Source organism: Kogia breviceps, chromosome 12 (assembly GCF_026419965.1).
Source record: "Kogia breviceps isolate mKogBre1 chromosome 12, mKogBre1 haplotype 1, whole genome shotgun sequence".
Classification (NCBI taxonomy): Eukaryota; Metazoa; Chordata; class Mammalia; order Artiodactyla; family Physeteridae; genus Kogia; species Kogia breviceps.
Genome location: NC_081321.1, coordinates 55282389 through 55297685, shown reverse-complemented (window position 1 = coordinate 55297685; position 15297 = coordinate 55282389). Strand labels below are relative to the sequence as shown.

The 15297-nt window shown below is 41.1% G+C and overlaps 1 pseudogene; it reads left to right on the top strand.

Annotated features, from left to right (window-relative positions):
• The first annotated feature begins 12136 nt into the window (after positions 1 to 12136).
• On the top strand, positions 12137 to 12810 carry LOC131766749 (ubiquitin carboxyl-terminal hydrolase isozyme L1 pseudogene; annotated as a pseudogene).
• The last annotated feature ends 2487 nt before the right edge of the window (positions 12811 to 15297 follow it).

Sequence of the window (15297 nt, the reverse complement as noted above, 5' to 3'; positions counted from 1 at the left end):
TGTCAATTTAGGAATAGAAACTAGGAAACTTGGGTACACCAGGGAGAAGGTTGGTGTGATGAAAATGATGACACTAAGGGGTGCTGGGGCAAAGTTCTTATGCAAAGTTCTAGAAGGGTCTATAGTTGTGACTTGATGTGTACTATTCCCTCTGAGCAGAAAGGGCGAAGTATGAGGAAAGAGCAGAGCAAAAGAGAGTAAAAAGGAAGAGCAAAAGCATTCACTAGTTCAAGCATTTGTTGAGCACCTACTATGTGAGGGATGCAAATATGAATAACAGTGTCACTTCATTAAGGAGATAAAGCAAAACAGAAGAAAAAGAAACCAAAAGAGAAGGGGTGAAGGCAAAGAAAGATTAGAAAGGGGGTAGAAGATATATTTGAGAAAGCCTTGTCAAGATGTCTAGGTGACATGGATTCCAGTGTGTTGTACCTCACATGGGCTGTCTGAGCAACCCATATTTAAGTGCAAGGCAATGCCTCACAAATGAATTGATTTCCGTCGTTTTTTTTTTAAAGTGAATTCTCCCAAAAGATTAAAATTTTCTTTAGGAAAATAAACAATAAATAAATGTATTAGAAAATTACAGTTATTAAAATGGGCAGCTGAGGGCAATAATGAAACCTCCACAATATTAACTCACATTTGTGGTGCATCTCTGAAGCTAATGTGATGGGCCAGACCCAAAAATGGCTTCAGAATAAACCTGAAACTTGAGAGGAGGCAGTTTTTCAAGTGTGTGCCTTGGGAATATGCACCCCATTCTGTCATCTCATTTGCAGAAAATTGTGAACAAATTGTCTTCAGTGTGGAGGAAGACAAGGGGAAAAAAAAAGAAACGAAAAATTAGAAGCTGAATTCAGAGGCAGGCTCAGCATCTGGGAGGCAAGCTTCAGAAACTCTTCTTGGAATATTAATGTTCTTCTTGGAATATTGAGCTCATCACTGCCTCCTGCTTGTCCTGCCCTTATGTCCCATCAGCTCACCTCCAGCCCCCAGCTTCCCTCGGCCCTTAGAAAATGAAGATCCACCTTCTAAATATTCTCCTCTCTTATGCTGATTTTTGTGTTGGTTTAGCCCCTCCTACCTGCATCCATCCACTCATTCATTCTTCAACAAATATTGACTGAGTTTCTGCTGTGGACCTACAATGTAACAAGTACTGTGCTAGGTGTGGAGCCCTCAAAGAATCTGTTACCCCCTCCAACTTTATGGAAAGATTTATTTTCTCTTCTCAGTAATCATGGATTTTATAGGTTTTTATTTTGCATCTTAAAAATATTTGATTTTTTTTTACACTACCTCAGGAAAAATACAGACACACCGAATTGTGTTTCACAGTTAATGTGGCTGACTTCATTTACTCTCACGCTTCATATTCTGTCACTTTTTTGACACGGGTACTGTGTTTCCTACCTGCATAGGGTTGTTGGGACTTTATTGGCAGGACCATTAGCAGGACTAGATAGTTATATAACAGGACTATATAAGTTGGAGGAGTGAGGGCTGCCTTACCCCCTCCTTCTTTTTCCTCCCAACGTGAGCGTTTGCGCACAAAGGTGAGAGTTGAATCTGTAGATTAGATGAAGGGTTCAGAGCAGTATATCGCAGCGCAGGGGATGGAAAACCTTTTCTGTAAAGGACCAAATAGTAAATATTTTTGGCTTTGTGGGCCATATGTCTCTGTCACATCTAGACACATGCCTGCCGCACTAGGGCAAAAGCAGCCATCAACAACACAAACAAATGGGCAGGACTGGGTCACAGGAAAATATTATCAATGGACACTGAAATGCGAATTTCACATAATTTTCCCACATCATAGAATATTTTTCCTCTTTGATTCTTTTCTCAACCATTTAGAAATGTAAAAACCATTCTTAGCTCACAGGGGATAGAAAAACGAGTAGGGGCTGGATTTGGCCTCTGGGCTGTAATTTGTTCACGCTTGTTGCAGTGGAAAGAGAGTCATCTCAGTGTGTGATCAGTTTGTGAACATGGCCTATGGCACTTACCAGCTGGGGGTCAGAGAAACCAATGTAATATCTTTGGGCCTCTATTTTCTTATCTGAAAATGGGAATGATAATTTTGCCCTTGCATGGATTATTAAGATTAAATGAGAGAGACAACACAAATAAGGCATTTTCTAAGGAATAAGGGGTGTTGCTGGGGGAGAGGAAAAGACCAGCAGGAGGCAACTGTTCCTTGCCTGAAACGGAATAGTCACTTAATCAATGACAGCTGTTGTTATTGTTATTCCTACTACCATTATCCTTCAAAGAACTAATATATAGAGAGAAGTAACAGGTGTCAACCACAGATTCAGAGGTGGAAAGAGGAGGTGAAAAAGGAAAGTAAGGAGTAGCAGGAGACAGGAGAAAAAAGCTGTAAGAGGATCTGATCCCCAAACCCTCCTGCTCTGATCTCCCTTCCAAACCCAGAAGTGGATCTCTACCTCTCTCTCTTGAATCTGTTCACTGGGGTAGCCCATGAGCATCTCAAATGGAGTGTGGCCCAGATTAATTTATCTTCCTCTAATCTTTTTATTTAAAAATTTTTAAAAAATTTTTATTGGCGTATAGTTGATTTACAGTGTTGTTAGTTTGAGGTGTACAGCAAAGTGACTCACTGATACATCCGTCTACTCTTATTTTTTTTTTTTTTTTTTGTGGTACGCGGGCCTCTCACCGCTGTGGCCTCTCCCACTGCGGAGCACAGGCTCCGGACACGCAGGCTCAGCGGCCATGGCTCACGGGCCCAGCCGCTCGGTGGCATGTGGGATGCATGTGGGATCTTCCCGGACCAGGGCACGAACCCGTGTCCCCTGCATTGGCAGGCGATTCTCAACCACTGCGCCACCAGGGAAGCCCCGTCTACTCTTTTAGATTATTTTCCCATACAGGCCATTACAGAGTAATCCTACTTCTGCTTTTCTCCAACACTTTCCACTTCTATTAATAATACCACCAAGCTCCAAACAGCTGGCTCATATTTGATTCCTCTTTCTTTTTAATCCTAAACTTTAAGTTTACCTTTTAAATTTTGGGCAGGTCTGTATTCTCCTAACCCTGCCACTCACTGTCTCCTAGACTCTTAATAACCCACCACCCAGGCCAACACTACAGTCCAGCTCTCAATATCCTCCAACTCCAATACATCTGACCCACAGTTTATCCCTCGAGGAATGTCCTCATCAGAACCGAAGCACAGAATAAACCCTCGTTAATCAGAGGTAAGTGACCTTCCAGGAACTGCCCCAATACCCCATGATTTCCTACAGGCTAACTAGGCCATCCATGCCTCCATTCCTTGGTATCTCCTGTTCCCTCAACATGGGCTGCCCTTCTCTTCATTCTATTTCTAAATTCTAGGAATTCTTCAAGACTTTCTTGTAAATGCTTTCTTCTCCAGGAAGCCTTCAACCGAAAGAAATCTTTACTTGCTGTAATCGTCCATAGCACTTATCTGTATTTCTTGTCCATCATTGACTATCTTAGTGTTATTTATGTACATGTTTTATCATTAGTACTAGGCTAGTGCTTCTCAAACAGAGGCGATTTTGACCCCAGGTGACATTGCCCAGGCAATGGAGAAATACCAGGAGATGTTTTTGCTGGTCACAATTAGAACAGAGGGAGGGAGGAGGGTAGTACTGGCATCTATAGTGGGTGGAGGCTAGGGATGTTGCTAAACATCCTGCAAAGCACAAAACAGCCCCCACTGCAAAGAAACGTCAACAGTGTGAGGGTGAGAAACACTGGACCAGACTCTAAGCTCTTGAAAAAGGGTTTCATAACCTCTTCCTTTGCATTTCCTACAGTTCCTAACTCAGTCTTGCACATGGTCATCGCTAAATGAATATTTTTTGACCTAATGAAACAATACAAGTTTTGGAAGAAGATCGACTTAATGAAATGATAGAAGTTTTGGAAGAAGATGCGTAGTCCTGGGGGATGGCACCTGATATGGTTTTACAGTAGCGTGCGTGTCCATGGGCACAGTAGGTCTGCTTCTGTGTGTGGGAGGAGCCAGGGCTTTCCAATATCTGCAGGTTTTCATCGTCTCACCTGGTCACAGGGTACAGCTGACCGACTCAGAGAGTCTCCTGAGCATCGTCCTTAGTCCGGTGACTGACGGTTTTAAAAACTCTTTCAAAATAAATTCTTTATTTTTCTATAGGAGGACAGATTAAACGATGCTTCATTTCCCTTTGCTAGTTTAGCATGCTAGGCATATGTCTTGATTCTGAGTGAGTTGGGTGATTTTAAACATGCCAAGGTCATCACACCCTGAAAGTTGGCTTCCTTCCCTCAGCGAGACCTGCAGCGAAGCCATCCCAGAACGACTCAGACTTTGCAGATTGTCAAAGAGTGTGTTTCTGTGGCTGCCATTAGCTCACTGTTTAAACAAACCTCATATTAAAAGAAAAAATTTAAAAAAAAATCCCTGCTGAGTTTTCTCCCAATTTATACCCACTAGAGTTTAGGCCTGCTTATTTTTAATCTGCTCTCAGAAATAGAGAACCACTCAAGGGGCTATAACACAAATAGTAACAGTAACAACTAAATCCTTTTGATTTATAAAGCACTTTTTACCATAAGCTTTTCCATTTACTAAATTAACAATGCGACCACCCAGCAGTGGTCAAGGTGGAGTCACCAGTCTCTTTCATTTTTCTTCTCTTTACTGTTCATTGGCGCCCTCTCCATAGTGGGGACAGGAAGGACAAAAAAGGGACACTCATCAGACATTTTTGCTAAATCTTTATTTTAAGCAATGGTTTGTTAGATAATCTAGAGATTATCTACCTTCTTTATCCATTAACATAAAAAACTGCAACTTTTTGGTAATTGGGTTTAAACCGAATTGTTCTGGGTAAATCTGAATTTGTTAAATAATTCCTTACCTTTCAGATCTCACTTCTCTTCTATCAAATCATCTCCCAAGTTATTTCTTATTTCATAAGAAATAAGACTTTTAAAATAGTTATTTCTAGTATAGGGTATCATATCAAGAAGTAAAATGTGTGATAATCCTATGATGCAGATATTTATGAAGAGTTTTTCATGCAAGAAGGATCAACTTCCTTATACGAATTTCTCATCCACCCCTACATAAATACCGTCAAGACTGCAGCATTACTGAGGCTTGCCTATGAAAATATAGATAATAAGTAAGGATTTGCTAACAAAACAGCTGATAGTTTATTCCGTATCCTGGTGACCTCAATCCCTAAGTATGAAAACATACTCGCTTTTCAATGAGACTTTTATTCCCAGGTGTCACTTTGTCTGTGTCTGAAGGTCACAAGATGGGATGTCCTGGCTAGGCGGCATCATGAAGCTGTGTTCCAAGTGAGGAGCGGAGGAGGACTTGGGGAGAGGACAGTCCATCCTCGCCCCACAATCTGCAAAATAAACATTTCTGAATTTGATTTTGATTTGCTTCTCTTAAAGATACATTTATTGTTGATACTGAACAAGGTTTTTCACTTTTATTTCACAGAGCCTCCAGCTAAGGTTGTGCATGTTACATGTATAAGGTGCTGTATCATTAAGGTTACTGAGCACAACATATCACATGCACTGTCTGATTTAATCCTCTCAACAGCAGCATGGGATCGGTTCTGCTATGACTCCCATTTTGCAGATGCAGAAACTGAGGCTCAGTAGGGTTAAGAAGTTGGCCCAAGTTCACATACCTAAGTAGTGCCAGGACCAGCCACGTATTTGAGCTCAGGTATACTTAATTCCAGAGCCCGTATGTATATATGTGATATATGTATAGATGTGTATATGACATTATTCATATTACAAACCCAGGTGCAAATGTTAACACTGTCATTTGATGTTTGTCCTTAGTAAATTACTTAAAACTTCTAACCAATCTCATTTTCTTCAACTGTAATGGAGATAATTCCATAGTGTTGTTACTATGACAACTAAATGAGAGAATTTTCCAAAGTGTGATAAAGCAAAAAATAATTGTGATAGCTGGCACCGGATTTATACTAAGAGACAGAACCATCTTGGAAAAGAATATCTGAAGCTTGGTGTGAGGCTGGAGGTAAGGGTCAGAAGAATGTGAGGAAATAGTGAAAATGATAAACTCTCTGCACAAGAAATAAGCAGGGCTTGGAGGAAACTAGAGAGGGGAGGAGAGAGCTTGGGGAAGAGAGCTGAGCAGGGTTTGGGAGCCTCAGGAGAAAGGTACCGAGAGAAAGAATTCCAAGGGCGACGAGGCCAAAGAGTTTTACAAAGGATATCATTGTCTAGTATCCATTGTTAGGTTTTCTGTTTCTCTGTGATGTGAATAGTTTTCACCTCAAATACCTCCCCAATCCCCGCCCAGAGAGGCCTTCCTCAAACCCTCTCTAAAATAATGTCCCCATCACCTTCTTTTTCATACTCCACTGAACTTTTCCTCATTACTTTTATAACTACTTAAACCTTTTATACACACACACACGTCCAGATAGAATAGAATAGACAGATGATAGATCTGTCCTTGCCACCAGGATGCCAGCTCCATGAGGACAAGGAAAAGTGTGTTTGCTACTAGAGCCCTTAGAACAGTGCCTGATACCTAGTAGATGCTGAACATATATTTGATGAATTAATGAATCAAGGATGCTGATGAAATGAGGATTAATGAGGTGGTGTCCCTATCCTCATTGAAGTACAGTCCTGTCTTTATTTTTGTGTCTGAAATCCATAAATTTCCCACTATTTCTTTGTTTCACCAGTGAACTCTCCTGGCCCCCTATAAATTTGTCTGTGTTCATTGTTAGAGAACTCAGAGATGCATAGTTAAAGGGCAGATTTTTATCTCAGGGACGTGGAGTTAACAGTTTTTTCTTACTTTATAGTCTTCCATTAACTTGCTCTTGCAGTACAGTGGTTTCTGCAGGGATGGGAGATGAGGTGCCTTTAAAATGTACCCCGGAATGCCTGCAAACGCCCTCTTCTGTATCCTGCAGTGGAGGAAGGGTTCCTTGCCTCCAAAAGAGGAATGAAGTCAAATGATTACTAGGAATCTGAAACATTACCCTCTAAAGAGTAGAAGCAAATTAGACAGTAACCAAATAAGAAACAGGAATATTTATTGTACTACAAAATGTGACTTCCCATACACTCTGAACCGCACAAGAAAATCAATCAAAGTGCTGTAGAATCTCTTCTTGTTTCGTTTCATAATCCCAAAGATTATAACACGAGTTGATCTTGTACTTTTTAACACTGATTTTGGACTCTCTCCTCCAAAGAGACAGTCCAAAAACGTTTTAGGAGAGTCACCATCACTGAAATAAATAAATAGCTTCCCGATGTAACCAGTCAGTTAAATGCACACATTTATTAAGATAATTTTAAATTCAGGCACACCCTCTAATTAGTTCATGGTACATTAACTTTTCCAGTATGCATGTCAGTTAATTAAAAAAATGGTTCATTACAACTTTTACAAATTATTTATGGGAGAACTATATCTTCTCCAAGAATAAAAAGAAAAAAATTACTTTAGAAACACATAGCATTGGTCAAACATTTTAAACTCTACAAATAGTTATAAAAATTACTATTCTATACTCTGTTAATTTCCTTGAGGTTTTTGCTTTAAAAAGAGGCCTTTTTAAAAAGTGTACGTGTTCAAAAGACATTCCTGATTAAATGCCATAATAAGTAATAAAACTATTAAGAAGGAGAAGGTAGGGGGAGGGGAATGGAAGGAGGGGGAGAAGAAGGAGGAAAACAAAAATTTCTGGGTGACAAAAATTTCCAAATTCCAGCCAATATCCCAGTAATTTTAAATAGTACTCACTATAAAAATTTTAGTAAGTCAGACATACTTATCAGGCCCTTAGAGTTTCATTCCCAACCTTGGTTGACAGTAAATTAAGATGTGTCCCTTTTGAGCTGTTACTATATTTGTAATTTGAATTTAGTGGCCAATCTACCCAGCCTTGCCCGTTCCTTCAAGCTAACACAGATCTTTTTTCACGTGGCCTGGATAGGCCACTTCAAATACTTTACCAGCTAATTCAGTCAAAGAAGCAGATCAGTAATGTACACAAGCTCATTCATTATAATCTCAGAAAGAGTCACAGGAGTATATTATAAATAATAGCACCCCAGGAGAGTCATGGAGAAAGGCTGGCTTAGAAAGTTCTCTGCATCACAGAATGTGCTCCTTCATTACTTTGTTGAGGCTTGTTCGGTCTTCATTGTATGCAACAAAGATTTCTCATAATGAGCTGGTAAATGCACTGTGGCATATTTCAAGAAAAATAATTAATAGTAGGAGAGCTTCACGCTGAGGTCAGAGGCACTTTGGTGGAGGCAACGAACACAGAGGTATCCACTGCTAGACAACAAATCAGGGGCTCAGTTCTAGTGATGACAAAAGAGTCTGATTCTGAATCATCTGAGAGACATAAATTGCTCTAGAAGACTAGAGCTAGTTATAGACCGCTGGCCTTGAAATGAAACTGCCACTAGGGGAAATGGAAAGAGAAAAGCTTAAATATATTCCCTTCCCTCGAGCTTTTTTTTTTTTTTTTTTTTTCGGTACACGGACCTCTCACTGCTGTGGCCTTTCTTGCGGAGCACAGACTCCGGACACGCAGGCTCAGCGGCCATGGCTCACGGGCCCAGCCGCTCCGCGGCATGTGGGATCTTCCCAAACCGAGGCACGAACCCGTGTCCCCTGCATCGGCAGGCAGACTCTCAACCACTGCGCCACCAGGGAAGCCCCTAGAGCTTTTCTTTATGCCCAGGGCATTTCTGGTAGAAACAGCCTTAGGAGACAAGAGTGTTGTTTTGAAAATTACTCTTGTCTTTTCGGAACATTGAGAAAAATATGCGTTTTAGTTCTTCCACTCCTGGCCTGCCTTTTGAGCAAAATTAACTTTGGAAATAGTTTCTCTCCCGATTAGCGAAATTATTTAATTTTGCTCATCTAAAAGTTATTTAAACTATTGATTCAATGTTTCAGCAATTTTAAAACTTCAAAGCCAAATTTATTAATCATTCATATCACATATATTTATCTGAGCTCCTACAGGGTACTGGAGAAATGGCCATGAAAACCCCCGACAAGCTCTTTACTCTTATGAAGTTTATTTTGCAGTTGGGGCAGGGAAGGGAGGGGCTACAAAAATAAATAAGTAAATGAGAAATCTAGCAGATGGTGCTCAGTTTACTGAGAATCAAAATAAGCCAGTCTAAAGCAATTATATGCCAATAAAGATGTTTAAAAAAAAAAAAGCCAGTCTGACAGAGGGACAAGAGGCTATTCTAGATGGACTGGTCAGGGAAGTCTTCTTGAAGAGGCAACAGTTGAGCTGACGATTGAATGATAAGAAGGAGCCAGCCATGCAAAGATCAGGAATAAAAAGCATTTGGGACAGAGCAAACAGCCAGTGCAAAAGCCTTCAAGTAGAATGAGTCTGGTCTGTTCTAGGAACAGGAGGAAGGCCAGGTTAGGTAAGGAGGATGGAATCAATCCCAGTCCAGAAATGAGAAGCTAGGTCTCTCCTCTTGATTGCATTGGGAAACGTCAAGGCAGTCAATTCTGATCTGATTTCTGTCCCCTTCCGATATAATTTGCACTTCACTGTTAATTAACCTAAAACATCATGTTAATTGATTCAACTTGCATGTTCAGAAACCATCTTATACACCATCTTCCCGCAGAAAAAAGTTCAAATTATTTAGTTTGACATTTCCAGACCTCTAAAAACGTACACTAACCAATCTGTACAACTTTATGCCCCTCTGCTCCTCCAATAAATATTCTCCTCTAGCCAAACCTTCACTCCAACACGCCTTTCATTTTATCCTCATGATTTTTTCCTCCTGCCTTTCCCTGTTATATAGCATGACCTTTTCCTGTCTCTCAACAAAATTCGTATCAAGTTCTCAGAAGTCTTTTTGAAACTCTCAAAAGAAAATTCAACACAAAGTGACTTAAATAAAAAGAGAAATTTCCTGGCTTAAATAAATTAAATTATCCAAAGTAAAATAAACTTTAGGCAGTTTTATCCAGAGGTTAATGATGTCATTTACTTTGAGATCACCTTGACTCTGTATGGCTCCATGTGTTAACTTCATTCTCAGGCTGGCTTCCTTCAGGATGGCAAAACTGGCTGCAAGAGGCCTTGTACTGGCTTGGATAATGTTTCCTTAAAACTCTTGTCCACTGGGAACCTGTGAATGTGGCCTTATTTTGAAATAGGGTCCCTTGATTCATCTTAATCAAGTTAAGATGAAGTCAAACTGGGTTTAGAATGGGTCCTAATCCAACGATTGGTATCCTTATAAGACTAAAGAAATTTGGATACAGCTCTCTCCCTGTGTGTCTCTATGTGAAGATGATGGCAGAGACTTGAGTGGTACAGCCACAAGCCAAGGAACTCCAAGGATTGCCTGCAACCACCGGAAGCTAGAAATGTGCAGAGGAGGGATTCTTCTCTAGAGCCTACAGAAGGAGCACTGCTCTGTCAACACTTTCACTGTGGATGTCCAGCCCCCAGAACTGGAAGAGAATAAATTTCTGTTTTAAGCCGCCTAGTTTGTGGTGAGTCGTTGCAGTCACCCTAGGAAACTAACACAACCCATCTCTGCTCCCCGACCACACAGGGGAGTAGAGAAAGATATATCTGGTAGTTCCCATGGGAAAGGAGCTTCTTTTCAGAAGCCTGAGCAACTTTCTCCTGTCTCCTATGCCCATGTCTGTCTGAATCAATCATGGCATCCAGACGTACTTGGAGCTAATAGACTGTCTCTCCCATTTAAACCACAAAATAAAACGGTAGAGGGATTCCTGCCCTTCCCCCCTAAAAAAAAAAACACAACATAGCATTTAATTTATTTCCTTTGTTAGGAAAAGAGGTAAATATATGCTAGGAAAGGAATCGACTCTACTGTTTGATAGCAGTTTACATGACTTTGGCTGGGGGTTACAGAAAACCTGACTCTATCTGGCTTAAACGTTGAAGAAATGTACTGTCTCATACAATAGGAGATCTAGTGGCAGATCAAGCTCCAGGCACAGTACAAATAGGGCTCCAGCTCTGAATCTCCCCTATTCTCCAGCCTCAGCCTTCCTCCATGTGCCAGGGGCCCTCATGATCTCAAAAAGACTGCCAGAGGCAATCAGGGCAACCAACATCCTTTTCCTGCACAGTAGGAGAGAATAAAAATCTTATTCCCAATTATGGAACAAAGGTCTTCCTTTTAGACTGATTGGACCTCCTAGAACATTGCTAGGGGAAATGCCAGTCACTGATTGGCAATAAGTTTGGGTCCCTGAACAAATCATGGGGGGAGGGGAAGAAAGAGAGGATAGGATTACCATGATGACTTCGCATTACACTAATCAGAATTCTCCCTTGGAGTTTAAGATGGAGTTGGCTTTCCCTGACGTATGTGTCCTGCATGGGAGAGGGTTTCTGAAAGATACGCAAAGAAGGGTGAATGGATGGTGGTTAGGCAACAATACTGTCCATCAGGGCATCCTTTCAAGTGCAGATCAGATCCCACCTCCTCCATGAAGCCTCCCTAGATTACTCTAACCTGAAGCAAACTCTGTGAATTTCTTCAGCACTTATTGCTCACACTGACATTTCACACTTATACTTTTTAATAATATTTTTATGTACATATTTCTAATCTCCCGATCTAAATCCTTAAATTAGAGTATGTGTTACCCTCCTCTGTGTATGGGAATATCCCTCACGTATCACCTTGCCCAGAATATTTTATGCTCAATAAAAATCTGTTGCTTAATTGAGTTACTTCTAATATAAGCATAAAGAAGCAAGCAGCTTTGAAACTTAGCAATAGAGATATGGATCCAGCTCACTAATTCAATTCTTCCTTCTTCCTAAAAAAAAATCTCCTCGTGCCCATTATCTCCCAGGAGTCTTTCATACAGACATATCGGTGATTCTCAGTCTTCGAATCCATCCGTACTTGATAAAATGGTAAGATTTTGAACCTAATTAAATAGTGAGAAGCACTGATAGTACATAACTTGGCTAATATTTTGAGTAAGAATCTGGACAAGATACAAAAACTAAAGTAGTGGCTGTTTTTCCTCTTCTCTGGGCTGTGCTTCCTTCCCTAGTTCGCGAGCATGCAGCTCAAAGCGATGGAGATTAACCCGGAGATGCTGAACAAGGTGCTGGCCCGGCTGGGGGTCGCAGGCCAGTGGCGTCTGGAGGACGTGCTGGGCCTGGAGGAGAAGTCTCTGGGCTCGGTGGCAGCGCCTGCCTGTGCACTGCTGCGGCTCTTTCCTCTCACGGCTCAGCATGAGAACTTCAGGAAAAAACAGATTAAAGAGCTGAAGAGACAAGAAGTAAGTCCTAAGGTGTACCTCATGAAGCACACCATTGGCAACTCCTGTGGAACCATCAGACTCTCATTCATGCAGTGGCCAATAATCAGGACAAACTGGAGTTTGAGAATGGGTCAGTTCCGAAACAGTTTCTTTCTGAAACAGAGAAGTTGTCCCCTGAAGACGGAGCAAAATGCTTTGAAAAGAATGAGGCCCTCCAGGGAGCCCATCATGTCGTGGCACAGGAAGGCCAATGTCGGGTAGATGACAAAGTGAACTTTTATTTTATTCTGTTTAACAACGTGGATGGCCACCTCTATGAACTTGATGGATGGAGGCCTTTTCCGGTGAACCGTGGCACCAGTTCCAAGGACTCACTGCTGCAGGACGCTGCCAGGGGCTGCAGAGAAGTCACTGAATGTGAGCAAGGAGAGGTCCGCTTCTCCGCTGTGGCCCTCTGCGAGGCAGCCTAATGCCTCGTGGGGCGGCACTTCGCTTTCTCTCCCCTTGCCTTCATCGTGAAAGTATATCCCTACTTATGTGGTCTAAATGCTTCAGTACTTGTAGAGCACAGCTGTTTTCCTCCAGTTCTGCAGATACGCACTTACCCTCAACCTCGCCTACTCACTAGCAGAGCTCACTGCCCATTGAGCAAGCTTGGTGTCACCCTCTGATGGCAAAGCATTCCCCTCACTGTATGTCTTATACCTCAATATTTAATGCTTTAATGGCTACTTTGGTTTGTGTCTGTAAGCTAAGGCCTTGGATGTGGTTTAATTGTCCTTAAAAGGAATAAAATTTTTCTGCTGCTAAGAGATTAAAAAAAACAAACAGGGGCTTCCCTCGTGGCGCAGTGGTTGAGAATCTGCCTGCCCGTGCATGGGACACCGGTTCGAGCCCTGGTCCGGGAAGATCCCACATGCCGCGGAGCAACTAAGCCCGTGCGCCACAACTACTGAGCCTGCGCTCTAGACCCTGCTAGCCACAACTACTGAGCCCGCGAGCCACAACTAACGAAGACTGAGTGCCTAGAGCCCGTGCTGCGCAACAAGGGAAGCCACCGCAGTGAGAAGCCCGCATGCAGCAACAAAGACCCAACACAGCCAAAAATAAATAAATAAATAAATAACAAAACAAAACAAACAAACAAAAACTGAAGTAGTAATACAAGTTTCATTATAGAAGCTGAATAAGATGAAGGAAGGATGACCTCTTCAATTGGGCAGAGATGTTTTTGTCATTTTTTTCCCATTTTAGTAACAAATCACAATTGTGCTTACCCATTTCAACTATAGATTTCTCAACAGATGCTAGGTCTAATCTAGTAGTCACGCATGATAGTTTTGAGTTCCATTATATAATCTATTATATATATATATATATATATAATCTATTATTAAATTTCTATTATCTTTAAAAATGATTACACCATGTTTAGTAGCAAAATTTTTAAGAATGATTTCTTATCTAAAATCTCAGTGATCTAGCCTGGATTTTGATTATTAATTGATTGAGGCTTGTCAACACTTTGAAGATGTCTTGAGGATATCTGGAATTTTCTCTACAAATGAATTCTAGCATTTCTGATGGTTATTATTGCTACCATTAATGAATAGTATAATGTCCTGGTCTAGATACATAACCCAAGTGATCAAAGTGGTCAACACTGTGTTTCAAGGAGATTTCATCTTTCAGAGAATGAAAGTAAATAACTTAAATTCTTTATTAAAAAATAGAGTTGAGAGTAAAAATGTCTAGATGAAATCACCTTATTTTCCCTCTAAGAAAGAAATGGGAGCAAGAAAATTGGAGGCACACATTCCTAGCAACCTTTCTCTGGGTTAATGGAGGTAACAAGAGCTGCCTTTATAAAACAGATAACTAATAAGGACCTACTGTATAGCACAGGAAACTCTTCTCAGTACTCTGTGGTGACCTATATGGGAAAAGAATTTAAGAAAGAGTGGATATATGTATACGTATAACTGATTCACTTTGCTGTGTAGCAGAAACTAACACAACATTTAAAATCAACTATATACTCCAATAAAAATTAAAATAAAAAAAAGAAGACTGCCTTAATTGTGAAATGGATTACCACTCATTTCCTACCCTGAGTAAGCCTGGTCTCATTTTTAAAAAGAATTTGAACCAAGAAGAAGTTGAACTCCAATAGTGATTCAAATCTCCAGGAACATTTCATGTCTGCTGGCCATATTCAAGTCACTAGACAGAGTAAGGAAGAATACCGCCAGAGGATTCAACACCCAAATTTTAGTTCTGAGCACTTCCAGGCCCATCCCTTCCCTCTTGCTTTCTAATTACGTATGTATTTAACTCTTCTGTAGATCAACTTCAAGAGCTTTCAGGGGGTTGGGGGGAAAAGCAGGTGGAGAGAGAGCATTTCAAGGACAACAGGATAAAAACAGCCTGAACCTGGCTTGACAGAAAGTATTTCCAAGGCATAAGATAAAAAAGATTCCCAATTTCGCGAAAAGAAACTGGTTTGGGATATTGAGGATGAGGGCTCCGGCAGGTTACATACACGAAGGCCCTCCTTACCCAGCAGGCACGGGGAAGCAATGAAATGTAGTGACTGAGGGACCCATTGGCATATCTGAGTCCAAATACCAGCTCCGCTCCTTACTATGTGACCTTGAGAAGTTACCTAGCTTTTCCAAGCTTCAATTTTCATATCTGTAAAATGACAGTGATAACAGTTCTTTCCCTGCAGGGTGGTGGTGAAGGTTAAATGATCTAATCCATGTGAGGCAGCTAGCAAAAGGTCTGGAACATATTAAACATTCCATGAATGTGATCTACTATTGCAATTATTAGGGGGAAGCCAGTCCGCTTGGGGTCCACTCTTGATCCTCTGACCCATGGCTCTCAGCCCACCATGCAATTTTCTACAGATGGAAGAGGCTGCCTCCCTATTTCTCACCTCTTTGCTGTCATTT